General features: G+C 45.8%; 1 protein-coding gene across 7 annotated transcripts in view; it reads left to right on the top strand.

Annotated features, from left to right (window-relative positions):
* LPP (LIM domain containing preferred translocation partner in lipoma) overlaps positions 1 to 26,682 on the top strand; it is a 454,652-nt gene that overhangs the window by 18,052 nt on the left and 409,918 nt on the right. For 3 of the 7 annotated variants that reach the window (XM_032777311.2, XM_032777310.2, XM_032777322.2), the window contains one exon: positions 17,031 to 17,145. The gene's annotated coding sequence lies outside the window, so the exon portion shown is untranslated. Of the gene's footprint in view, positions 1 to 17,030; positions 17,146 to 21,721; positions 21,824 to 24,110; positions 24,179 to 26,682 lie in introns of those variants that run through there. The other 4 variants (XM_032777324.2, XM_032777313.2, XM_032777315.2 and 1 more) reach the window with 2 other exon arrangements.

Here is a 26,682-nt window from a genome sequence, read left to right as displayed (position 1 = left end):
TGGGTGAGTGGCTCCAACAGATCCCAGGAACAACATCAGAGCTCTCTGTCCAGAAGAGTGCAGTGCTAGGAACAGCTAAGATACTGCGCAGAACCCTCAAACTCCCAGGCCTCTGGTAGAGGACCCGAGGTTGAGGAAGACACATACCACCCATAGGGGTGAGAGGGGAATTTTTATATATATATGTATTTTGTAGACTTCTGAGGATGTCTTGTCTTAGATCATCTGGTTTGTACCTGATTAAGTGTTGTTAAGTTCAGGGTTAAGTGAAAGCCATTTGGAATGCCTGAAGAGTCCTCCGAACAGAGAATGGAGTTTATACAGTAATACCGATGGGATAGGTGGAGGAGTAGATAGAAGTGGGGGATGAAAGATAGGAAAGAAAAATATTAGTCTGGCTATCCAGATAGACTTCTTAAGTTAGGAGATCTTCCCAAGAAAGGTGATGAGAAGCTGCATTACTTGGGACATTTGAACTTAGACTGTACAAAGTTCTCAGAAGTACATTATAGGGGACCTGCCTTGGGTTGGTTGTGGGGCAGAAATGGACTTGAATTACCTTAGTTCTGTTATTCATCTTCTATTTCTCTGTGGGGAAATTGAGGCATATAAGGAGGTGAAGTGATTTAAAGCAGGTTGGTGGCAGAACTCGGACTTCCTAAAACCCAATCTGCCATTCTCTCCACTGGCCCATACTGCTTCTCTGTCTGTCTTGCTGGATTTTTAGTCGCAGGGATGAGGCTCGCTTTGTGTGCAAAGGAAGGACGTTCATGAGAAATGACGTTAACTTGGTGCAAAGACAGAGCTGTCCAAAAGCTATGCAAATATTCAACTAAGGACCTTCAGCTTGTCCTTTGTTAGCTCTAGCATTGGCCTCCGCTTTCCTGCTGGAGTCCCAGTGGACAGAGCCTGGCTGGCAGTGCTGCTGGAGCAGGGTACCATGAAGGAGAGAGTGAACAGTTGGAGAAAGGAGGATGCTTGCGGCAAAGATAAACTCCACTGCTATGGCTAACATAAGCTAAAAGGTGTGTGAAAGCTGGGGGCTGTATGTCGTACTGTCTTAATCAATGCCAGCTGGCTTGCAAAATGCAGCAGTGGAGGCTACTGCCTCTGTGGATGGGGAGAGTAGCAAAGGAACTGTGGAGACAAACTTTGCATGTGGGTTCAAATCCTTGTCCAGCATTCATAGCTACAAACAAGTGTGGTTTCTTCCTGCAGATGCTTGGCACTATCACAAACTCACCATGAAATTAAGTATAATTGCACTTTGGTAAAGAAACGCTCAGGACTCAAATAACACCTGTTTGTATAACACATCAGAGTTGTGGTGTGTTAGCACAGCGGCACGTGCAAAGCTTGCATAGTATCTGCCTATGTGTTATATGGCTCTCAGCCAATGTGATTTGTCCCTTGTTATAATCTACACTGCAGTCAAATCTTGATCGCATTGAAATCAATGACAAAACTCTCTTAAGCTTCAGTAGGACCAGCACACTTCCCCCTGCACATCTGGCCGTTGCTCATTGCCTGGCCTTCCCAGCATCAGATATTTCCTCTTCCTTGTTGTTCATTTGTTGTAGCCTCATGTTAATGTTTAACCTGGAAAAAACAATGCCAAGGCTTAATGGCAAGGTACATAATGTGTGGGATGAAGCAGGTTATACAGGCAAGTGTAGGTGTGAGACTAGCCATTCTGGGGTCTCAAGGCTGCCTATAACATCAAGCTCTGTTCTCAGGGTAAACAGATGCTGCACCAGGCAGTTTAATGTGTGTGTCCAACTCCCAAGAAGCAACAGTGACTTGCTCCTGAGAAGAGCAGCAATAATAACTTCCTATAGGTGAGGTGTTTTGCGATCTTAGCCATAAAGATCACACAGTACTTCGTAAGGGTAAGTGTTTACCTTATAGCTGCTTTGGCCAAAATTTGCCCTTCCTCTCTAGGTGCTACGGTAATACACATCATGATGTTCCTCATGCTGTCCTCCACCCTAAACATGGCGGCACTTTTTCAGCGGTATTGGAGGCATAAAGATTTCAATGTGTCTTGAGATCTTTGAGATGAAAAGTGCTATATATATGGAGAGAGAGAGAGAGAGATTAAAAAATACTACCATTTGATAGAAAACTTGTGACTGAAGAGTTCCAACTGCCCCAGGACTCCACATCTCTCTTTCCAATCCTGCTTTGAGTTAATAAACACAACAACAAAAAGGAAACAAACATGAATTACGTTAGTTCTTGGAGTGGGTGGTTTTTTTGTTTCATCTTCGTAAAAAAAACTATGAGAAACCAAATGGCAAAGTAACAGCATCAAAATATGCAGCAAACACAGGTGTTTTAATCTGGTTTTACTTTTGTTTCTGTATTTATAGGACACTCGGGGTCGACGTGGTCTCTTATGGGCTACTATAGCATGACAGAGGGCCTGATTTCTGATCTCATGCCTGTTGGCCCAAAGTCCTTGCCGTCTGGGGTAGACAGTCTAAGGTTAGAGACAGAGCTGGTTGAAAAATGGAAAACATTTTCCCAGAAGATCTTGCTAACTTTTTCCTCTCTTTTCCTGAAAATTTTAAGAAAAAAAATTAAATAGCTTTTAGACAGAAATCGTAACCAAAGCATACCACCACCAGGATGGGGAAGGTCTACGTGTTCATACCACCACTGCCTCCTATCCCTGCGTTATTCCTCTTAAAACCATAGAATCATAGCACTGGAAGGGACCTCAAGAGGTTGTCTAGTCCAGTCCCCTGCACTCAAGGCAGGACTAAGTATTATCTAAACCATCCCTGACAGGTGTTTGTCTAACTTGCTCTTTAAAATTCCCAGTGATGAAGATTCCACAAGCTCCCTAGGCAATTTATTCCAAGGCTTAACCACCTTGACAGTTGAGAAGTTTTTCCTAATGTCCAACCTAAACCTGCCTTGCTGCAATTTAAGCCCATTGTTCTTGGTAAACCTCAGCCACCCACAGCGGGAGAAAGGAATCTAGATGGTTCACTATGGAGATTTGATGCCACCAGAGACATCCTGTGTAGGATAACTGCAGAAGCTGCTGCTGTACCTGGGGCTGTTGCATTAAGTCTTTGAAGGACCATCCAGCTGCTTTAGTCATTCACTTTTATTTCTCAAATAGAGCAGAGGTGCTTACCTGTCTCTGCTAGCCTGCATTGTTTACTCAGTCTTTATTGCTGTCCTGTTGCTTAGAGAGTTATAATTATGACTCTGCTGAGTAGAGGGGGTGTTGGAAGTAGGCTGGGTCTGGATTTCTAAAACATCAAGGACTTTGCTAGGTCTTTACTTAGATCAATATCAGTTTCGATTCAATATGAATCATCATAAAGGATCCCAGTGTGCTTTCCTGACACATCCATTCAATTAGGTTGCAAGCTCCTAGAGGCAGAGATCTTGTCTGTTTTATCTCCATAAAGCACTGGCACACCTTTGGAGCTCGATAGATAAGTCTTGCAGCACCCTTCTGCGGTAGCTGGTGATATCCTTATTTTACAGCTGGATGAACTGAGCACAAAAAAGATTAAGTGACTTGCCCAGGGTTGGAAAGTGGGTCAATTGCAGGATCAGGAATAGAGCCCAGAAGTCCTGCCTTGCTGGGTTCAAGTCTGATCTGATCTTGGCTGGGTTAAAACAGGAGCGAGTTAGTGACCCCAGTGTAACAGCACCTTTTCAATGGAAAGTCAAATAGCCAGCCATTCTGAAGGCTGAGAGGAGTCTGGCTATCTTAGGGGTCTTATATAGCCCCGGCTCCCATTGAGTTTGAGAGCCTGATAGTCTTTAATGTATTTATCCCCACCGCACCTCTGGGACAAAGGGTAGAGCTGTACCTTCCTGCATTGTACGGCGCAGGGGGAAGTTGAGGAACAGAGGAACTGTGATTTGGCCAAGGTCGCACAAGAAGTCTTGCGGAGCTAAGAACTGATCCCAGGTCTCCCAAGTCCCAGCCTGGCATGCTAACATGGTGTAATTTCTCCACGTGTGCACAGCATGTGCATCTTATTCACCATGTGCTTTCTGTTGCCGTCTGCCACCGCTGCTTTTAGTCTGCGCTCGTTTAATTTGACCGAGAAGCTTACATTAGAAGCCATTCATTTCCCTGGCAACTGTGCTTGACGATCAGAAGCTATTCTTAGCATGAAGGACAGGTACAGATTTGTTTGCCTTGGCTGCAGAAACACAACCTCTAGCAGGTCTTTGATAATAAGAAGTAAATGTTAACTTGCTTTATCTGCTAATTACAGGACAAAAGCATAGGTGGCCTTATCAAAAATAATTATCCTCTTGAGTGAATGAAAGAAAATGGCACTAGCTACCAATAAATTTCCAAACTCCTACATTTCTACCTCTGCAGTTTTCCTCTGACTCCTGCTCTGTGGCCGTGCTAATTAATGTTAAAAGTTGTGTCTGAGAAATTGGTGCATTTCCAGGTGTATGTGAAGTGCTAGGAGGGTGTTTGTCCCCATGGTGGTTGTGGTTTTTGAGATTAGCACAAATAGCCCTCGCTAATAGTACTAGTTGAAAATTTCCCATCAAAGTTTTTCAGTGGAAAATGGCTATTTTTTGACAAAACAAACACTTTTGCAAAAAAAAGTCCAGATTCATTGAAAATTTTATGAATGGACAAGATTTTTGGCCACAATCTAAAAATTTCAATGAAAGTGGGGGGAAAAATAGTCAATATTTTTAGTCAATAAAAAAAATATTATTTCCAAACTACCTTTACTCTCTAATTAATGATGAAATGTGAATACAGCAGCTGGGGTTCCGAGAGTTTGGGTTCTGTCAGCAGTTGGTTTCAGGTACGTGTTAGCCTTGATTCACACACCCAGCGCCTAGTGATGTGATGGAAAGGTCTTCATTCCCCACTCTCTGTTTGCCTGCAGTTGTAATGTGCCCATCACAGCGGTATCTGCGTGCCGTTGGACAGTTGAATAGGTGCACTTGCTTTTATGTGCCTAAAGCTTTGGGTAACAGTGTTTTTATTGTACACGGAGGTTTTTGTTTCAATCTACTCAAAATCAAGAGCTTGGAGTGGATTTTGAACCAAAAGCTCCTTATCCTATCCTTGATCCCTTAAGTCATCCAGTCTCCTAACAGGATGATTTTATCAAATATCAGAGCTTTGTCTTACTTGAGAGCTTTAGAAAACTAAAGAGACACAGACAAATTTCCATGAGGGCTCTCCTCTGAAATGCAGACATTGATTGCCTGTTAGAGTTTGAGCAGGTCGCGCTTGTTTGCTGTTCCTTGATGACAAGTCTTTTGACTTCTGTAAAGCATGAATCCTGATAAGTGCCTGGTAATGGAGGGAGGGAGGAAGAGTGAGTGTGTGTGGGGAGCAGGTGGGGAAGGGAGGGTGTGATAGTTCAGTGGTTTGAGTATGGGCCTGGTAAACCCAGGGTTGTGAGTTCAGCCCTTGAGGGGGTCATTTAGGGAACTGGGGTAAAAATGTGTCAGAGGATTGGTCCTGCTCTGAGCAGGGGGTGGGACTAGATGACCTCCTGAGGGCCCTTCCAACCCTGAGATTCTATTCGGTGTTGGTCCTGTGGTCAGTGTGTAGGTGTGTTACATTTACATGACTGACATGCAATATAGCCAGCCCTTGCCAGCTGTTCCCCACAGACCCCTCCTGCTCTCAGTCTAAGAGATAACTGTGATATCTCATAGGCCTGAGGAAGAGCCCTTTGTGGCTCAAAAGCTTGTCTCTGGTAGAAGTTGGTCCAATGCAAGATGGTCTCTCTGATATCTCAAACGTTACTATATGCCCACTCTTGACCAATGCCGACTTGTTAATGGCAACCCTGGTCTTAGCTGTCAGTAGCATTTTCTAGTGCAAGTACCTGGTCTGTGTCCTTTGGACTTTGCACTATATAATGCCCTCTGGAGTGAAATTGACAAAGTGTGTTGCCAAACCACTCATGGTAAAATGAAGTGTTTATCTTCCTCCCCAGTTTCTATTGATCACCTTCCTTTCCTTTCTTCTCTGTGTTCTATGTTCCCTTCTCCTATCCTTCCCCCTTTTATCCTCTGTCCTGGACTCCACCTCTGCACTCAGCCACCACCCCAGAGGCCATTTTTTGCATGTCTGTTTTGGAGTGGTATTTGATCCCACTTACAGGCATGTTGCGTGCTCGGCCTGGCAGGCTATTGATCAGCATTCTAGGTGGAGCATACCAAGTGATGGGTCATTGGGAGATCTCCCTCTCCCAAATTTTCTGCAGTTCTCTACTCCAAAAACAAAAATCTGGTTTTACAAAGTGGCTTCTCTAGTGCTGGTGGCTAAATTCCAGTTGGCACGTGCAATATGCTAAGACAGGAGTAGGCGAGGATAGCTGTTAGTGAAGCGTTACATGTATGTGACACATGCTTGAATCTGGAAGCCTGAGATACAAGAGTGATTAAGAGACCTGCCTCCCACTGAAAGTTTTGGTTCCCTTGGCATGGAATAGAAGTGAGTGACACTTACGTATCAAGCCAACACGGGGTATTGGTTATTCCATAGCTGAGTGCTTGAGGGCAGGAGAGTTGAAGGATTCAGTCTGGCAATCAGTTGGAAGAGCAGGACGTGTTAGTGGCCAAGAAAACCCTCACAACTGAAAAATTATCAAATATGTTACTGAAAACCAAGGACTGAGAGCTACCTGTGCTTCTCTTGGTTGCTTGCAATGGGCTACATATGGTTGTTTTTTTTTTGTTTGTGTGCAATGGTGCTTACAGTAAAGAAGAGATTAGACTGCAAAACTGCTATCTCAACACTGGCAGAACTAGTCTGGATGGCCAAATACCATCATGAATCTCATATTAGGGCTTCGTGGGCAGGGGCAGCTCCAGGCATTTTGCTGCCCCAAGCACGGCAGGCAGGCTGCCTTTGGTGGCTTGCCTGTGGAGGGTTCGCTGGTCCTGTGGCCTGCGGGAGGTCTGCCGAAGCCGCGGGACCAGCGGACCCTCCGCAGGCAAACAGCTGAAGGCAGCCTGCCTGCCGCCCTAGCAGTGCCGGCAGAGTGCCCCCCACGGCTTGCTGCCCCAAGCACACGCTTGGCGTGCTGAGGCCTGGAGCTGCCCCTGTTGGTGGGGAGAATCCCCATCGTTGTGAAAGCTTGCAAGTGTCCTTTTGATGCTTTCAGGAGTTGAGCATGATGTGTAAATTCAAGTTCCCTTTGTATCTCCAGTCTAGGAATCATAGTCCACAGATCAGTACAAAGATATCTAACTGAAAATGATCTGGGTGTGTGAAACAGCACAGGAAGAATCTAATGGAATTGGACTCCAGAGAATATAGTCAGTCCTCTGACTGACTGAATTTCATATTGAAACTCTTCTGCTGACAGCGGTCAGTGGAGGACAGGGGATATACAGCAGCACTGTAGTGACAGGACCTATAGATTGGCACAGTCAGAAATGGGAACCACTCTTCTGCATGTCACCCAGAGTAGAAGTATGGGGAAGAATCAACAGCAGGTAATACAGGGGGACAGGAGGTGCCCAGAACACTTCAAAAGAGATTAAATCAGAGCTGGGTGGGGTGACCAGATGTCCCGATATTTTACAGGGACTGTCCCGATATTTTACAGGGACAGTCCCGATTTTTGGGTCTTTTTCTTATACAGGCTCCTATTACCCCCCACCCTGTCCCGATTTTTCACACTTGCTGTCTGGTCGCCCTAGAGCTGGGTCTCCAAGACTGTTGAACAGAGGTCAGGGACTCTGCACTGGGCACCTGAGATGTTCAAAGAACCTCCATGCCTGTGATAAAACACAAATTAGAAATTGTCGCAGCAAGGCTTGTTCACCCTTATGAAGGAGAGTTATGGCAAGTCTCTACATCATTCATCTTGGAATGAGAGGTGTTAAATCACTGGATACTTCTCATCAAGTCTCTGAGCAGGATTCAAAAGGAGGTGCAGAGAGATGCAGAAACCCTTCCTCCTTCACTGCTGGTGTTACTTTAGGAAGCCAAGCCAAATAAATGGTCGTGATCCGGAGGGTGGGCTCTAGTGCTGTACGAATAGTAAGTAATCCAAATGCAGTGCAAACCCATTCTATGTGCTGGATAGAATGCAGTTGTCCTGACCAAGGCAGAACTAGCTCACAGACGGAGGGACTGAGTTTTTAGCAGGAGAGGGGAAAATAATAATTGTAATAATAGTTTCCACCTACTGTGATGTGATAAACTCCAGACAGTTAAGCTCCTTTGGTAGATTGATAATGTGTGGAGCTCCCATTAAAGTCTGCAGGGCTAATTTGCTTGCACAAAACATGCCTGGAATCATGCATTCTGAATCTTCCCTCATCCTTTAGTGAAAACCCCACCCCGAACCAGCTGCGAAGACTGGAGCACCAGGGATCTCTGTGTGGCGCAGGCAATGCTGTGTAGCTGATGCATAAAGAGGAGGATTGTTTTCCTGCTCCCCTCAAACCTGTCACCTCCAGGAGAAGAGTCATTTACTGACACTAAAGGGAAAGCAATGTGTCATCTGAGAGGTGTCCCTTTACCACTTTGCTGATTGAGGCAGTCTGGCAGGTGACAGTTGCACTGGGCAACGGCCCATTCACAACAAAAGTGCTGAGTTAGAGGGTTAGGAACGTGATCTCTTTCCGTTCTTGCTGCTGCTGTTACATAAGCTTGGCTTTCTTCATTACTAGGACCATTTTGATCTGCAGGGTGATGGCAGTGACCTGGGCCTTTTGTTTTATTTCAGCAATAGGGGTCAGACTGTGATGAAGAGGGAATGCGAACACCTGCGAATGCCCACTGCAGACTGGTGTCGAGATGCATTAGATAGGAGTGAACAGGTGGGGGCTGTGCTGGATTCCTGCTCAACTTGTGCTCTTCTCTGGTGGAGGTAGCTGGCTTCAGCTTCCTTTGTGATCCTAAGATGCATGACTGTCTTGTGGACATTTTTATGTGCACATGTTTCCCTCCATGGGGGCAAAGGCTGAGTCAAGCCCCATATGCTGTCCCTCCTGCTAAACCCAAACTATACTTTTTAATGCAATTCCTCGCCATTCCCAACATGACGGATGGCATGTTAGACATGACAGAGGGAGGGCTGCGTTCTTAGACACGGAGCCTGCTTCAGAGCCCACTCAGGGCGATGGGAGTTCTTCCATTGACTTCCATGGGCTTTGCATTGTTCCTTTTGCTCTGCTCCAGGTATGAGTCAAGCATCAGATCTGCAGTGGAGACACAGAGCAGAGGTGTTTCACGTTACAGGCAATAGGGCTTTGTCCTTTCCATCTTGCCTTCCTGGAGCTACCTACGTGCCGGGTTCTTGCTAGGCTCCAGGGCACATGGAGTTCAAACACAACCTCCTCCTCCAGCCCAACGTTGTGGACTTTTGTCCTTGGCAGTAGCTGACAGCAGATGGGCATTCAGGCAGTGGAGAGGAAGGGTGGATAACAGCACTTTGCTGTTCAGAAGCCATACACATCCCGGCTCATGCTTGGTGCGTGTTGTGAAGGTGCATAATAATCATAGCAGCTATTAGAGCTGGTCCAAAATTTTTCATTAAAAAAAAAAAAGATAAGTAGCTTTTTAATGAAAATGGAAATTTCTGCTGGAAATGCTAAGTTCTCATTACGTTTTTTAGGTTTTTGTTAACTGAAACCCTACAAACATTGGACTTTTTTTTGATGGAGAACTCAAAAAATAGTGTTGACAAATAAATGCTTTAATCAAAAAACAAACCAAAAAAATAACAAACCTCTCTGGAAAACAAAAAAATCTGCCCCGGTTCTATTTCTGTGCTGGCTGGTGTAACTCTTACTTTGCTCGCTTGCATTGTGACCCATCGAAGGAGAGACCTCTGGACTCTATGCTGGTCTCACAGGCCTGAGACTCTGGCTGAACGAATGGAGTTCCTGGGTGGGTTAGTTTGAATGGAGATTGGGACAGGTGGCGACCCATTGATTAGGGTACCAGCTGACTGCTTTTTTAAAGAAAAAATCAGCCTGGTTGGAGAATCCGTCTCCGCCTCCTGATCTTGCGGCTTTTGGAGGGGAGTGTTGGATGGTAAAACAAAGCAACTAAGACCATGAACTTTTAATGTAGCATTGAGGCCCGATGATGACCTCATTCTAAGCCTCTCGCTATATCTAAGTCTGAAACTATGAGAATTTAGTATTAAAATGTAAAAATGAAAGAGAATAGCCAATGTTCACTCATCCTAGGGCACTGTGCTATTACTCAGGGGTGGGGGGAACCAGACATTTCTAAACCAGATGTAGAGATTTACTGGCACTCCTGAGTGCCTTTTGATTATACTCCTTTTTAGATAATGGATGATAAAGCCTTTAAAAATACGTAACCTCTCTAAAGGTTGGTGACGTTGGGAATCAAAGTGGATTGTGAAATCTGGTGACCCATCGGAGTGAGCCGGTGAAATGAAAATTGCTTTAATGGAAGTGCATGAATGAACAAGATTGTCCAGTAGTTTAGGTCCAAAGTGAGAATTTTGCTTTAATAAAAATCTAATATAAAAGCCCCCCAAATTATTCATTTTATAGCAGTAAGTTCTTAAGGGCTGCCTTGTGCTTATAGCTGTACACAAATGTGGAAAGCGGCAATCTCTATTCTGAAGGGCTTAAAATACATGCAGATGAAGGAACATTTATTTTTTTCTAACACAGACCCTGCTGCTCCAATATGTTCACTTGTATTGTAGTAGGTCTTTGTAACCCTGTTGTAGGTGGTGTTATACAGACAAACACCCTGCCCTAAGAGATTGCAGTCCATATAGGATCTGGCTAAACAGGGCACGAGGCTGGGAGTCAGGATGTCTGAGTTCTGTTCCTGGTTCTGCCACTGACCTGCTCCATGACTTCGGGCAAGTCACTTCCCCGCTTTGTGTCTCAGTTTCCCCTTCTACCCTTGGTCTGGCTTGTCTGTTTAAATTATAAGTTTTTGGGACAGGCACTGTCTCTTGCTATATGTCTGTAGACTGCCTGGCACAATGATGCCCCAATCTACCATATTAATGATAGTCTGTGCAAGCCTTTTTTGGTTTTGGATTTTAAAATATTCCCCTTTGAAACCTAGACCCTGCAACTTGTTTCTTGTTGGAGCGGAGAGGAGTCCCAGGGGAGAGGCAAGTGAAACTGACTGGTGTCTTTCACAGTCTAAGGGAAATGCAGACAGCAAATGGTGAAAAGTCAATTCAGCAGTTTTGAAAATAATCTGCTTTCAGTAATCTGGTGTTTATTAGCCACATGGGGATGGGGAGATGGTTAAAAAAAAAATACAGGGCCTGATTTTGCTGTCAGTTGCACACAAGTGTAAATCCTGCATGACTGTTGTTGGCAACTGTAGATCCGTGCAGAATCAGGCCCATGATTTTTATTCTGTCAAGGTCCATTTTAATCAAGGTTTGTGATGACTGATCCCTCTTTCCTTCCTCACTGCTCCCCTCTGGTGGCTTCCTTCGAACCTCTGGCTCACTCATTTGTTCATCAGGAGCCTCTCCATGATGCACATCAGTTTCCCTCACTCCGCAGCCTCCTCTCCTGCCTTTCTCCTCCTTTCCTCACCTGCTTCCAGAAGCAGTGGTGTGTACATTGTAAATAACGCCATCTGCAAGGGGGCCAGTATCATACTGGGGCCCCACGAGCTGGCAGCTCAGGATATCAGCCCTGTGCTTTGAGGAGCGGTCTGCAGAACCCCAGCCCCTCACTCTGTCTGCAGAACTGCAGGGAGGGAGAACTTGTGGTCATTTTTCCGTCCTGGGACAGAAGGATGGAGCTGGAGAAAGGAGCCACTTGGGGCATGAATCTTTTCCCTCGCTTGGCCCCTTCCAGTTGGGTGCTTGGCTTGCAAGGGCATCCTAGTACTTGTCCAGTGCAGCCTGAGCCCTTCTGTTCTGGACTGCTCCAAAGGAATGCACTGTGCAATAGATCGATAAGGTCCCTTTTTGGGGCACAATTTTATGACCATTGGGAGTAAACCTGAAGCTTTAGTGTAAAGTCAAAGTTAAAAATTGGTAATTTGTTCCTGCAGCCAGGTTTGCTGGCTCAGGAATGCAGGCAAGGATGGAGGTGAGGTCATGGTTTACATAGGAAAGCTCTCCTGCCCTGATGTATGCGAAGTCCTGTGGGTGAGATGCTCCTCTTACTGGAGCTAATTTTACCCATCAGAGCTGATGCAGCTGGCCCATACTGCCTGTGTCTGACATCATCTTTCCTTTCGCAGGATGTCCTGAGAGCACAGTGGTGGTGAGTCCCTGCATGTCTGACATGGACACTCCGGTTGTGGTTGATTTAAAAGCCATAGTTATCAGAACAGCTCGCGGCTGGGCATAATAGATTAGGAGAGTGCACACTTCATCACGAGTGGAAACCCAGGACTGCCTCCTCCATTGCTGTAAATTGGCATTGACTTCAATGGAACGGTGCTGATTTACACCAGTGGAGTGTCTGGCCTCCTGGTTTTCTGCAGCAATCCCCCCTCCGAGAAGGCAGCAAAGGAGTGGTAGCTGTCACTGTTTGACTCGATTCACTTCCCAACAAGGGTTGACCAGAAGAAAATCATAAAAACAAAACAAAACAAAACAAAAAACCACACCCCACACACTTCCAGGTTATATTTTTTTGCATTATCATTTTTTATTGAATTCGTTTCAGAAAAATTATTATTGTCAATGTGTATAAAATATTAGAACCTAATAAACACAGAAACCAAATAAACTTAATAAGGACTCAATCCTGCAGTTACTTGGTGAGTAACTCAGTGGCACTGTTCACATGAGTGAAGTTACCCAGATGTGTAATTGTTGGCAAGACTGGGCCCTAATACCAGATAGGCCTAATCATCATGCTCTGAAATAGCAAACCGAGCTGCTTGATATAGGCTCCGCAGTCAGTGTTCAGGCACCAAAAGGTAAGTGGCCTGGTTTTTCGGCAGTGCTGAATATCCTGGAATATTGTTCAAGTCCGTGGAAGCTAAAGGAGCGTAGCAGTTCTGAAAATTAGGTCATTTATATTTAGGAACCTAATCTTGGAGATTTTGGCAACGAATCCCAAGCACTGGACAGGAGGTGGGTTAAAGGATCGGTCTAAATCCTGCAAATTTTTAAAGCATTTTTCATTTCAAACAAAACGGTCAGATGGAGGTGGATTGAAGTCTAGGGACAAAGGGAGGCAAACTCATTTCCCTCCTCCTCCCCAAGCGCCTGGCAATCATACACCAACAGACCCTTGTTAATTCACACTGGGAACTAATTCCTTGAGAGCTTGTCTACGCATCATTTTAACTGTATCGGCGTCGCTAAAGGCGGGACAATCCCTCTAGTGCAGACGCGGTTACAGCAGTACAGCTGTTCTTTACCAGAAGGGGAGTAAGCTACATTGGTATAAGGCATCTTCATACCAGTGTAACTGCGTCTACATCAGGACTTTTACTGGTATCACTATTTCAGTTTAAAAAAATAAATCACACCCCTAACCAAAATAGGGACCCCAGTAAGGCTTTCAACTGTAGACCAGGCCTTAGCATGGATAAATGTTGTGAATTAGCAGAAGAGTGAATGAGATTTTTTTTTTTTAAAGAAAGGCTGCTACATCATAAAATAGTTTTGACAATTGCCACTTTAATGGGTGAGATTTAGTGATTGTAGGTGCCTCAATTTTTGAGTGTCCAACACACGAGACAAGGGGGTTTTGTTTTCAGAAAACCTGGAGCACCAGTTATCAGGGTTGTTATGTTGGGCACCCCCAAAAAAAAAAGGAAAAAGGAAGATAGTCTGTGGCAAATAGCATCCCAAGGAAGGGCCTCAGATAAGAGGTCTGAGCCCAGGAGAATGTGCCATGGCACAAACCCAGAATGAGTGAATAAACAGCTGAAACGCGTGGGACCCAGCAACAGACTAGTGTTTGTACCAGGTTTAGGCAATCTATGGCATGCGTGCCAAAGGCGGCACGCGAGCTGATTTTCAGTGGCACTCGCACTTCCCAGGTCTTGGCCGCCAGTCCGGGGGGCTCTGCATTTTAATTTAATTTTAAATGAAGCTTCTTAAACATTTTAAAACCCTTATTTACTTTACATACAACAATAGTTTAGTGATATGTTATAGACTTATAGAAAGAGACCTTCTAAAAACATTACAACAAGCGTCAGCAACCTTTCAGAAGTGATGTGCCGAGTCTTCATTTATTCTCTCTAATTTAAGGTTTCGCGTGGCAGTGATACATTTTAACGTTTTTAGAAGGTCTCTTTCTATAAGTCTATAATACATCACTAAACTGTTTTTGTATGTAAAGTAAATAAAGTTTTTTAAATATTTAAGAAGCTTCATTTAAAATTAAATTAAAATGCAGAGCCCACCGGACCAGTGGCCAGGACCCAGGCAGTGAGAGTGCCACTGAAAATCAGCTTGCGTACCGCCTTTGGCACGCGTGGCATAGATTGCCTACCCCTGCATTACAACGTATTACTGGCACCCGAAACCTTACATTAGAGTGAATAAGACTTGGCACACCACTTCTGAAAGGTTGTCGACCCCTGGTCTGTACATAGTGGTGACATTTTAAAAATATTTTAGTTAAACCTGCTGAATGCAAAGTCTGATGGGAACTGTTTTAAAACCAGGTCTGGTCACAGGAGCATTGTCTACACGAAGCTCCCACTGGCATTAATGCTGGCTCAGCTGAACCAATATTAGAACTAGTGGGGAATGTTCTGTAGATTTCCCCATTGCAGATAAGATCTCAAGGCATCTTGCCAGGAGCCGAAGGGCAGCACCTAAATTGCATATAACTCTACATCAGTTTTACATGAAATGTAAACACACACAACCCTAATATTTGCTTGTACTTGTCTCCTCTTGGATGGATGGAGAGAATTTGCCTGTTGGCTGAGTTCATCCGCAACAGCAGTCTGCAATTTTTCATCTTCGTCTGTACCGTGCAATAAGTTGAAGAGGCCAGTAATGGGCTGCATTTTAGGCTATTGTAGTCTGTCTGTGGCTTGGCTCTGCCTGTTTTAAGTTATAGGTCTGGTGACGCCTGCAGTAAGCAGTAGGAAGGCTGATAACTCCGATGTCTCTTGTTCTGGAACATGAGTCAGATCCTGAGATGCATCAGTGCTGGGCTGAGTCACAGGGAGAGCATGCTAGGTTTGATCTTGGAAGGTGCTGAGTGCTTTGCCCCAGTGCAGCAAAGCACAAAGAAACATAGGGCTGGAAGGAACAGTGATAGATCAGCTGATTCAGTCCCCTGTATTGAAACAGGACCAAGTATCGTCTAGACCATCCCTGGCCCATACGATGGCTTTCCACAACCTCCCTGGGTGATTTATTCCAGGGCTTATCCATCCTGACAGTAAGGAAGTTTTTCCTAATGTCCAGCCTAAATCTACCTTCCTTCAGTTGAAGCCCATTTCTTCTTGTCCTGTTCTCTGTGGTTAAGGAGAACAATTTATCACCCTCCTCTTTGTAACAGCCTTTTATGTACTTGAAGCCTGTTATCATGTCCCCACTCAGTCTTCTCTTCTCCAGACTAAACAAACCCATTTTTTTCAATCTCACCTCATAGGTCATGTTTTCTAGACCTTTCCTCATTTTCGTGGCTCTCCTCATGACTTTCTTCAGTTTGTCTACATCTTTCCCATCGCGTGGTGCCGGGAACTGGACACAGCACTCCCGCTGAGGCCTCATCAGTGCTTATAGCTTTAAGGACGTGAATAGTCCCATTGACTTCAGTGGTACTACTCACGGTGCTCAAAGTTGAGAAGATGCCTAAGTGCTCGGGGTGGATCAGGGAAGAGTGCTCAGTAGATTACAGGAGCGAGCCCAATGCACATTAATGACTTTTCCACACTAGGGGGTCTGCGCCTATTGAAACCAGTGGCAAAATACGCTCCTTGATGTCAGTATTCCAGCATCAGGCTATTGGTGCAGAAACAAACTACTCTTAAAAAGGATATTTTGCAAATGAGAGGGGAAGGAAATTATCCTCCCTTTGGAATCTGTACCCTTTACAGACCTGCTGTGGAAGCAACGGAAAAGGTGTCCTGTTTGTGGGAAAACTAGGTGCCTTCCTCTTGCATTGCTGTAAACGGTCTAGAGGTAACCACTGGGGTTTTACTGCTTGTGATAGAAAAATGTTTCCTCGTACATAGCCCAGGTGAGAGAATTGCATGCCTCAGCTGAGTGGTTCTAGCATCACAGCCACAAATGGAAACTGTGCAGCCTGAGGAACGCCAGTGGTGTGTCTCAGCGTACCACACGGCAACACATCGGTCATGGGGGTTGGCCACACTTGGAGTGGCAAAGCCAAGATTAGAACTTCACTCCCAGTGCCCTGCTCTGACTGCTGCAGAATAACTCTGCTTACATTTTATGCAAGGGTGAAACTGCCACCATCATGAGTTTTCAGGGCTTCTCCTAGAAGGGCAGCAAAGTGAAATGTACAGGAATTGAGTCAGGTTCACTTTGGAGCTGCGGTCCTGTAGCAAGTAGCAAGAGGACCCGGGATGTGGATCCAGCCGAGGAGGAAAGGGAAAGGCTGAGAAAAGCTTCTTCGCTGGTATCCTTACTTTACTCCTGTGGATGATCAACCGTATTGGTCCCAAAAGTGCAGTAAAAGTAATTCCATGTGTGTATTACTCTGACTGTGGAAAATGTTGGGGTTGAGGATCACATCCGGCCCCCTAAATGGATAAGGTGGGGTTTAACAGCAACAGAGCAGCCCAGATACGCTTGCCAGCAGATCATATTCACCCTCCTCCCCCGACATCATTTGCGTCTCTTTCCCTCCCACCCCCTCTCAGAAGTTAGCATGTTTTATGAGCATGGTGCCTTGAAAGTCTCCGTCACTCACTTTCCTGGCTGGCACTAGCTGTAATCTTGTTCACAACGTACAGATGGTGGGTGTCCCAGAGGAATCCACATACTAAACCTCCATCTGATTTTGCAGTACAAGGAAAATGTGCAAAACATCCCAGAAGTAGTGTGGTTTAAACTGCAAGCTTTGGAAAATAATTGTAGAGAGGCCTGTTCATCACGGGGATTAATTGTGTGTCTTTCCAGGGCTGGGAAAGAAATCCAGAGTTGTGACTCAGGAGGAGATTTTGGAAGGAGGAAACCCTGAATATCTTCAAAGTGCCTTTCTGCATTCATCCAGGAGTGTTCAGTGCCAGAACTGGTATGTAGACCTATTTCTTGTCCACCCCGGGTAATTCTGTGCTGGTTTCTCCCCAAGAATTCCAACTCGAGACCCTTGTTTATGATTTTTCCTAAGGAATCACAATCACTTAATGGAGAGTGGAGGCTCACTGAAGATTTGAGACACAGGCACTAACTTTGTGCAGTGCTGAATGTCCTGGCACTCGGTGCCTTCTGTGGTGGAGAAGCTGAGAGCTCAGGTGCTCAGAACCTCTACAAAGTTATTAATGTTCAGAGCCCTGGGCTGAGTAGAATTTTAGAGCTTCTGTTGTGCTCGCTGAAGTAGGTGTGCTGAGGTCTGATACCAGATGTGTCCATGATATATATGAGGGTATGTGTGTGTGTATATGTAAATACGTAAAATGTAGCAGCGGATATAGATGAAACATGCATGTGCAGTACACAGTGATGCATGTGATATATAAAGTTTATCCATGCGTTGTGCACGTGTGTAATCTATCATCTGTGTTTGCGTACGTGTAAAGTATTTGTATGCATGCACACATGTACTCTCTGAATATGGAGCCATTTCAGAGCTACGATGCAGCCTCCTAGGGAAATGCTTCTGGCCAAGATGATAAAAGCCAGCTCCTGCTTTTCTGTGACTTCTGTCTATATTAATTCTTTGTGACCCAGTATTTGCCTTTGACTGCAAATGGGAGCAGTCACACACCTTTGTGTTAGCACATTTGACAGTGCATAGTTTGTCTGCAAATCTGACAGCTTCTTTTGAAATGCCCCAGATCCTCACCTTCTGCAAGAGGGCCTGGTGTTCGCCCTGTGTCTTCCTGCGACGCTGCCGAAGCCCCAGTGGTGTGCGGGTGTTGCCGCTCATGCGCTCTGGCTGTGGAGACGGTTGTGAATCAAATGTACTGAGGGATCCTGGTTACATAATGTCATTTAAGTGAAATTGGTCATGGCCTGAACCACTGGCCTAGTGTCGGTGATCCATACTGCCGTGCAAGGGGTTGTGGTTTTTCTTTTTCTTTTCAGTCCCTGGGCTTTTGCTTCCCAGTCTAGCACAGACTGGGCGTGTGCAGGGAAGGAAGAGTTTGTGTTGTACATCAGTGATCTCTGTCTGGGCAGAGTTTCTCCCTGGTGTGCTGAGATGCCTTGCAGTCTTCCTTGCAGACAGAAGAGCTGTCAGGCTAAATGGGCAATGTAGTAACGAAAAGAGTAAGGTAAAATTGGAGCAAGGAAAGTCGGGAGGGACCCTTGGAGCTGCCCAGGAAAATGCGGCTGGTCAATAGGCTCTGGGGGCATTTTGGTGTCTAATATGCTCATGTCACAAAAGGACAATGCACGTATTTGCATGTAATACAATGCTTTGCATGCGCTCTCAAGGTGCCATACTGGCTGTTTGTGGCTCACTCTGCGTACTACTGGTACGCAGCTGTCTTTCGGGGGAGATTAGCACTTTATTCCAATCGAATTGGGATCGTTTAAACTTGCTGGAAAGCCGCGCTCCCAAGACAGGCTGCCTGCCAGCCCGGATCATTAACTTGACCAGGATGGGTTCGGTCCCCGGCTCTCAGCCCGTTTTTCTCTTGATACATTATCTCTGGTTGAGAATCCAACCTTTCCCTGTAAGGTCACGGACCCATTAATCCCATGCTGCAGGCCAAGTGGCAGTAAATCATGTCCTGCCAGCCCCTGTGTAAATCAGATGGGCGCATTAATAGCCAGCGTGCCTCCGGGGTTCGTTCCCTTAGTCCCCCACTCGCTGCAGCCTGCGTTCCTCTCATGGTTAGTAGGGCAGGTGGGTGATTTCTCTCTCAGGCTGACACAGCTGATATTTCTCCTCTCGGCAGACGCAGGCAGAGTGATGGCGCCTGGTGCTCGTTAAATGTTGCCGGCCCTTTTCCTGGGGACCTCAGCCTGTTTGTGCTCTGAGTCCTGATCCACAGAGGGTCAATGTGCTCCTGTGGCCCCTTTTCTAACACCTACCTCACTGCTCTCTGTGCTTGGCGCGCCGAGGCTTCTGCTGCCCGTTTCATGTGCTTCCTGGTGTTTTGCTCTGCGTTCCTTGAGCAGGTGGTTTTACAAAATCCATCCAGGCACAGATGTGGCCTTCATCACCACAATGGTAGAGAGCCTGCTCCCACTGGTACCAGGGGGTTAGCCCTTGAATGGGATAGAACAGACTGCCCCATACGGCCTTGGTGCATTAGGAATGCGCCTGGCTCCCATGTCAAAGGCAAGTGCAGCTGGTACCCCTCTGAGTGTCGTCACTGGGTTTTAAAAAAGTAATTCAACAGCCACCTCCCAGGAAAGACCTGTCCCAGCTTTTGGCTGCCTGATGAAAACGAAGTGCTGTGCTGTCGTGCATCCCGGTCATTGCTCTTTGAATTAATGGTTGCTCATGTTAAGTCTCCTTACATTTAAAGAGGGGTGTGTGTGTTTGTGTGCATCTCTGTTTTGTGGGTGCATTCTGCCTCGTCAAGCTTTCTGTGCAGTGGGAACGGCATTTAAGCTATGTTTGATTCTCTTCCTAATGGGGAAGAGAACTCTGGTTTCTCTAGAGCAAAGGTGCTCATGTTCTCCATCTCCCAAGACATCGGAACGATCATAGCCTTGATCCCTGGAGGCCTTGGTGCCCTTTGCTGCCTATCTTAGGTATTTATTTGGGCCCCATCAGTGCAGTTTCTTAGCAGTTCAGATGTGTATCCTCATGACACCCTGTGTGATAGGGCATTGCTGTTATCTCCATTGTACAGATGGGGAACTGAGGCACAGAGAGGCTAAGTGACTTGCCCAAGGCCATACCAGAAATCTGTGGCAGAGCAAGGAGTTGAACCTGGGTTTCTCAGGTCCCAGTCTAGTGCTGTAACCACTAGACCATCCTTCCACTCTGTCTTGGCCCTTGAATCTTTTGATGCCCCTCCAGAATCCTTGGTGCTGTTTTGGTTAAAACTAAATGCTGTATTAAAAAATATCACTTTTTAAAGTTGATTGGCCATACATGGGCAAAGCCAGCTTTGGAGTTCAGTGCCTGGAAATCTGACAGCATCTTGTTTAAAAAACAAACAAACAAACAAATAAAAAAACCATCTATGGTAACATCAGCTCTACAGCCCATTCCTGTTGGAAGTGTTCTGAACTGCACATACCTCAAATTCTATATGTTCAGTGAAGCTAATGACTGCAGCCCTTACCTCTGGGTGGGCCGTTCTCTCTCTCCGCAGACAGAAGGGTTATAGAAGTTTTTAGGATGAGTTTCCCCCTTGGGCACAGGCATTGGGATCTGCTTCCCTTTCAGCCATGGAGCAGCTGCACCTGAAGGGAGATTCATGCTGGTGGGCCTGCAGCATTAATACCCACCAGCCACTTACCACTCTTGGAGCGGTTCTGCCAGGGATGGACAGCGTTAAAATCCAGCCAGATGCCGTAGGATTGCCGCACGGAGGCTACGTGGGAGGAGCACTGCATCAGCCCAGGTCCCTCATGCTGGCTGATCCAGACACCTCTAACCCTCCCTCCGCCATCCCTTGTAGTGCATTGGCACTATACATCCCGCTACATGGGATTCCTGCAGCTTAGGTTCCATTGGCAGAGCCTGTTGAGAGGGTATATCCGGTCTCTGTGTTTTTTTCAAATGTAATAAAACCTAGGTCATGTTTCCCCTGGAGACACCTCGGGTCAGAGATCTAAACCAAATGCGTTGGCCTGAGATGTGTGCGTCTGGGGATGCTCCCCTGAGGGTTTGCTCTGCCAGGGAATCTGTTGCTGTGACCAGGCCATGCTCTCTCTTCTGCTGGCACCACTCATGGTTTGGATCATGCTCCTCTCTTCCCTGGTGAGCTTTTCGGCTGTGTCCTGCTCGGGCTGCTGCTAGAGACCTGCCTGTGCGTTGATGCCTTGGCACGGAGGCCAAATCTACCCAGTCCTCTTTAAGTAGTGTTGTTTTTTTTTAAACTTACAAATGATCTGCTTGGTCTCCTGCAAATTATGGGAACTTGACCCCAAGTTCCCACAATTCCCCAAGAGAAGTGTTGATATCCCACAATACCCTGCAGCGAAGTTCCCCAAGGCGCTGCATCCGCCCGTGATGTATGGGACGCTAGGCTGCCTGCCCGCAGTGCAGTGCATCTTTTTCTGATACAGTCTCTTCCAGGGAGGAGGCGTGGCACCAGCAAAGGCCGATAATGTTTGTAGCAAAATGCCAGCAAAATACTGCTGGCCTGTCCCATCCCTCATCGGTTGGTTGCTTTCTCCCCAGTACACTGTTGCAAAGGGAATTAAATCCGCTCGGCATGTTGCACTTCAAGCCGGGAGCTTCCCAAGTGCAGACCAAGGACTGCAATGCTAGTGGGGCATGCAACGTGGTGTGCATCCCGTGGAGTTAATAATTCACACACAGCGCAGAATTCTGTCTCGAGATGGGCAAGTCGTCCAAGTGGCAAAGCTAGGGAGAGAAGGGTGGTTTTTTTGACATCCTTTGGAGTCTTGATCTCCATATTTGGAAATGTTTACCCATCGCACTGGTCTATTGGAAGGGGAGGGGAGGTGACTCAGGGTTTGAATTCCTGTTGTAACGTTTTTTTTTTTCCTCTCTTTTCCCCTTGTTTTGGAAGCCAGTTGTCGTCAGTTTTCAGCCCTCTTGCTCCTCGATCTCGTTCCTAGTGCCATCCGCTTTAGGGGGCAGCCTCTGAACTCCAGTAAGTACGTGGTTATTGCAGATGCAAGGGACTTGGTTTTTTGTGTAGTCAGATGGGTTGGTTGGGGGAGAAGGTGAAGCATGTTATGTCCTTAACCTGGTCTATTGAGCAGGAGTCAAAGAGAAAGAGACCTCCCGCAGCAATGAGAATTACCTGGTGGATCCATCTCAGAATCAACCCCCAGGCTCTGTCATTACCTGAGGGCCTAATGTTTGGCTGTAGATGGAAAGATCCTTTAAGCAGGCTCCACCTCCGTCCTTTGGTTCCGCAGGTTAATGCAGCAGGACAGTAGAGTACTGTAGAGTGAAATGCATAACACGCCTAGAGTAGCATTCAGCAGGTAAAACACAGCCTATGTACAATTTTGGTCTCATAAGCAACTGCGTCTATTAATGGGGCTATATAACCTGCAGGTATATTTGCTGCGAAAGTTAATATTTAACTGCATTTATTGTACAGCAGGAAGAAGTTTAAGCGTTTTAACAGGCTGAGGTTTTTTTCCTCCCAAGTTTTCAGTATATAGTTTTTCCTGTTCTTTTGTGTTTTCCTCTTTAGTATGAGTATATAATCTGTCCGATATCACAGCTGTCTGATTTCCCCCCAGCCCTTCCTTTCCTGAAAGGAAGCTACAGAAAGTCAGTGCTAAAAAGACCTGGAGCATTTTATTCCCTGTTTTATTTGTGGCAACTAAAGCCAGGCCCAGGAGTTTGGAATTTGTCCCTCTATTCTTACTGCCTTTTGGATTCACTATTCTGCAGCATCTGCAGTGTAATTTCTTTCTGCCCAGAGATGAGGGGAGAGCTTTCAACGTTGGTTCTGAATGGGTTGAACGCCAGTGAGTCCTGCACTTCTAATGGAGAGAAGTGTCCTAAATCTTTGAGCTTGAGAGGGGCATGAATGGGGAGGGGTTTAAATCACTGTTAATGATCACGGATATCTATATCTTCTGTCCAGCTAGTACGTTTATAGACGGATTGAGTCTGTTTTCATCATACTTTCCCTATTTTAAAGTGAAAAGCTAGAATGAAGGTTTTTTAAAAATTATCCTCTTTTTTTTTTTTAATTAAGGGAAGGATTTGCATCGGTGCTAACTCAGCTGGACAAGTGATTTGATCATTCTTGGCATCAAATGGGCATCTACTTTGTGTTGAGAATAGGGTATGACTCAGAGGGCGTTCAGCCCCTGAATGATCAGGGTCAAGAGGCCAAAGGACTTGCTGGCACAGTCTTGCAGACACTGACGGTGTTTGGAGTTTGCAAATCTCAGTTGCATTTAAACCTTTGTCGATTTTCAGCGTATCATTGATATTACTTCAGCCCTTAAAGGCCGTAACTGAAATGAGTGCCCCTTTGTGCTGTACACCAGATCAATGGCTTCAACCTGCAGTCTGCGGACCCTGGGAGTCCGCAGACTGCCTAGGATTTCCAAACGGGTCCGCACCTCCATTTGGAATGTTGTAGGGGTCTGCAAATGAAAAAAGGTTGGAAACCACTGCACTGTAGCAATACATAGTAAGGGCTATTTGTGGTCCCACAGAGTGTACAGCTTCTGAATCCTAGTCCAATACCTGAACCCAAAGACCATCCTTCCTTCTCTGTGTGTGTTTATATAAACATGCTTTCCACCAATGGGACTGAATGCTTTCAATGTCATTGGTGTACTGTGCTTTCTGCGCCTTTGACTCCTGAGCCTTGTAGGTTTCTGCAAAGTATGATATCGTTTCACTGCCAAAAGCGTCCGTCATTCAGTCATTCTTCTGGTTGGAAGAGGAAAGATCCCTCCAGCCAAGCGCGCATGGGCCTGGGTCACTCCTCAGGAAAGCCAAGCTCACGTCCCCACTTTGGATCACACTTGGAAATCTGTTGTGGGCCCAAAATTCTCCAACCAGTGGATGCTGAGGCTGGGGCTTTTGAGGGAGGAAAAAATCAGATTTGTGCCAGGGCAAGAATTGTTCATCTGATTCTCCCCTGTCCCCCGCCACTGCTTGCTGGAAGAGAAAATGAGCAAGGCAGTGAGGCCTTGTTAGGCCATTGGACAAGATCTGGGCCCCAAGACAATACTAGAGAGAGGAAAAGGCATCTCATCAGGAGAGCCACGTTTTTAGGTTCTTTCGCCAGCTGTATGAGCACAAAGATGGCATGAAGTTTTATACGCCTCTTCGGCTCGCTGTGGATGACTTGCTGCATCTCAGCACCTGAGGGCACACGCTGGGCAGGTGTGAGGGTTAACTGGTCCATGGGGGCTGATCTCCCCTCTTACTTCGCACTTGACCTTTTTCCATGTCTGGGCTGAGACCTGTGGAGCAAGGCAGCACCTGGGAGCAGCTGATACTGCCACTGTCCATGCGATCCCAGGTGGGTGGATAACCAGAGGACTGCAGCCTTCCAGAGCAGTCAGTCCAGCCCACCTTTCAAGACACCAGATGAACCCTGTCATCACTGATGGTAATCAGGCTCTATGATGGATGCTTCATCAAGGGTTGGCATGAGCTCCATGAATGGAGCCATTAAGGAAAGCCTAGTGAGTTAGGATAATTGTCACAGGATATTCGTGTGCCTGATTAACAACTCTGTACCCTGGGCTTGCACGTCAGCGTGCTTACAGAGCTCCTTGTAGAGCTTTAAATGCATTTCTGGCCTAGCTCAGCAGGTTTAAATGCTTTGTCTTCTGTGGTGTGTGGGAGGAATTGGCTTGCACGCTGTGTTTCATCTCCGTGCTGCAGCCTGGTGGAGGGATAACAGAACAGCCCCCGGGCTCGCCGGGCACAGGCCGTCGCTGCATTCAAAGTGTTCTGTTGTTACCTCTGCACAGTAATAATTCAGGTGCTACAGGAAGAATAAAAATGCACTGAGCTATGCTAGCTTGAGAACTTTTAAAACTTTCCTGGCGGAGGTAAGAGGAAAACACCCAGGTACCAAGGTGATGGGTGCCTTACGATATGAAAGGGGTGAAGAATCTATGCACTTGTTAAGACTGGATGGCAGAGTTATGGTCCCGTATTGTGTCTTTGTAATGATACTTTGCACCTCTGTAACTGAAGATTTCAGAATCCTTAACAAATATTGAGTCAAGCTGGTAAGCCAGGAGTGATATTGTTATCCTCGATGTACAGATGTGGAGACTGAGGCACATGGCGGTTGTGGCATAGCCAAGGCAGCATGGGAAATTTGGAAATAAAACACAGATGTCCTGATTCCCACAAGCCAATCGTCTCCCTTATGTTAAGCTCCTTCTGATCCAGGTAGCTGGAGCTTTGCAACCTTAGGCTGAAAAGTGCTATTACTTATAAAGTATAATTTTTTTACTAGTAAAATTACACTCCCACTGAAAATTAATGCAGCAATTACTCAAAGGAAAACTGAAATCTGTGAGTATTTAATACCACTGACGCCTGTTGTCAGTATATGATGATGTGATCCCAGCAACATATCGTTATGGCAGAATTACCAGGTAGTGATGTTACTTAATCTTAAAAGTTTTTTTTCCCTAGCCTGTGAGTAGTGTACGGGCCTTGAAGAAATGCTGTATTGTTGTTAGCTTTGTGATCTGGTTCTTGTGTGGGAGATGTTGCAAGCAGCTGGAGAGTTGACTGCCTCAATCTGTCTAATAGAATCAATTCTTGGGGCAGGATTGATTTCATGGGAACCAGGTATTGGTGTTTGGGATGAGATTTCTGAAACAGCTTGTGTGCTGTTTTTGACCACCTCTATTCAAGGACTGGTGTAAATAAAGAAGTTACATTAAGAACATACCCGGACTGTGCATCACCAGTTCCTCCTCCAAAAGGAACCTGACCTGCAGAGTCCCTAAATCTGTTACTGCTTGGTAGAGGGGGCACAATATTGATACTCGTCAGTCTTTAAAGACTTTTTGAACATCCAGCTGGCTCCCTGTGCTAGGAAGGAAGCTGGTTCTTGCTCTGGGCTGGTTGTATATTGTCAATCTCCTGCTCTGCAGATATTGCAAAGACCAGTTCCAGCAGAGCAGTCCACTGTGGCAGCTGTTTCCCTTCCGTATAGTTTTTGTTCTTCAGATAAATCAGTCTTCATCAGTGTAGGCAATTTTTTTTCTAAAAAAAGAATTGTTATAATCTGTTGAAATTAAAACCAAAAGGGGGGGGCAGAAGGGGGTGGTAAATGGATATTAAGAAATAGAAAACAATCAATCAAATAGTACATTGTGTGTGTAATTTTTTCCTTGGCAAATTGCCATGAAATTGAAGAGCATTTGTCGTTTCACTTGCATTTGAACTTTGCCAATGGATTGTTTGCACTTCAGTCATTTCACAATGGGTCCTCGTCTTTGGTACCTCTCCATGTGCCTTTTTAAAAAATCCAGCCCCCCCACCCCAAACTCTTACTGCCAGCAAGAGCTTGTAGTCAATTGGATCATCTTTAGTAAAAGGTGATTTCATGGGAAATGTGAGGGTGCTCCAGCTAAAATGGAAGGAATCATCTGTTGTTCTGAGGGTGAGGCTTTCCATCAACAGTCGCGAAATATGTACAATTGTGATACTTTCTGTCTGGGAGGGATTTACAAATAACACAGGCTTGCCACACCCCAAAAGACAGGAAAGCATTTCTCAGCCCCAGTGTACCAATGCGCATTGCAGATAGTGGTTAAATAACATGTCTGAGGTCACACAGTGGATCTGTGTCAGAGCCAGGAATAGACTTTAGATAGCTTGACTCCTGGTGCTGAAGTTGAGCCATGAGACTATTGTGTATCTCTGTAGGGCTTCTTAAGGAGGTATTTTTACCAGCAAAGTGACTGTTGCTAAAAACAAAAGACTAATATTTTCAAAAGAATCAGTGATTTAAGGGGGCCTCAGCTTTTACTACAGTGCTACATTAATGTG

This window comes from Chelonoidis abingdonii, chromosome 8 (assembly GCF_003597395.2).
Source record: "Chelonoidis abingdonii isolate Lonesome George chromosome 8, CheloAbing_2.0, whole genome shotgun sequence".
Lineage (NCBI taxonomy): Eukaryota > Metazoa > Chordata > Testudines > Testudinidae > Chelonoidis > Chelonoidis abingdonii.
The sequence above is the reverse complement of the archived record's forward strand: the minus strand, read 5'-3'. Positions and strand labels throughout refer to the sequence as shown.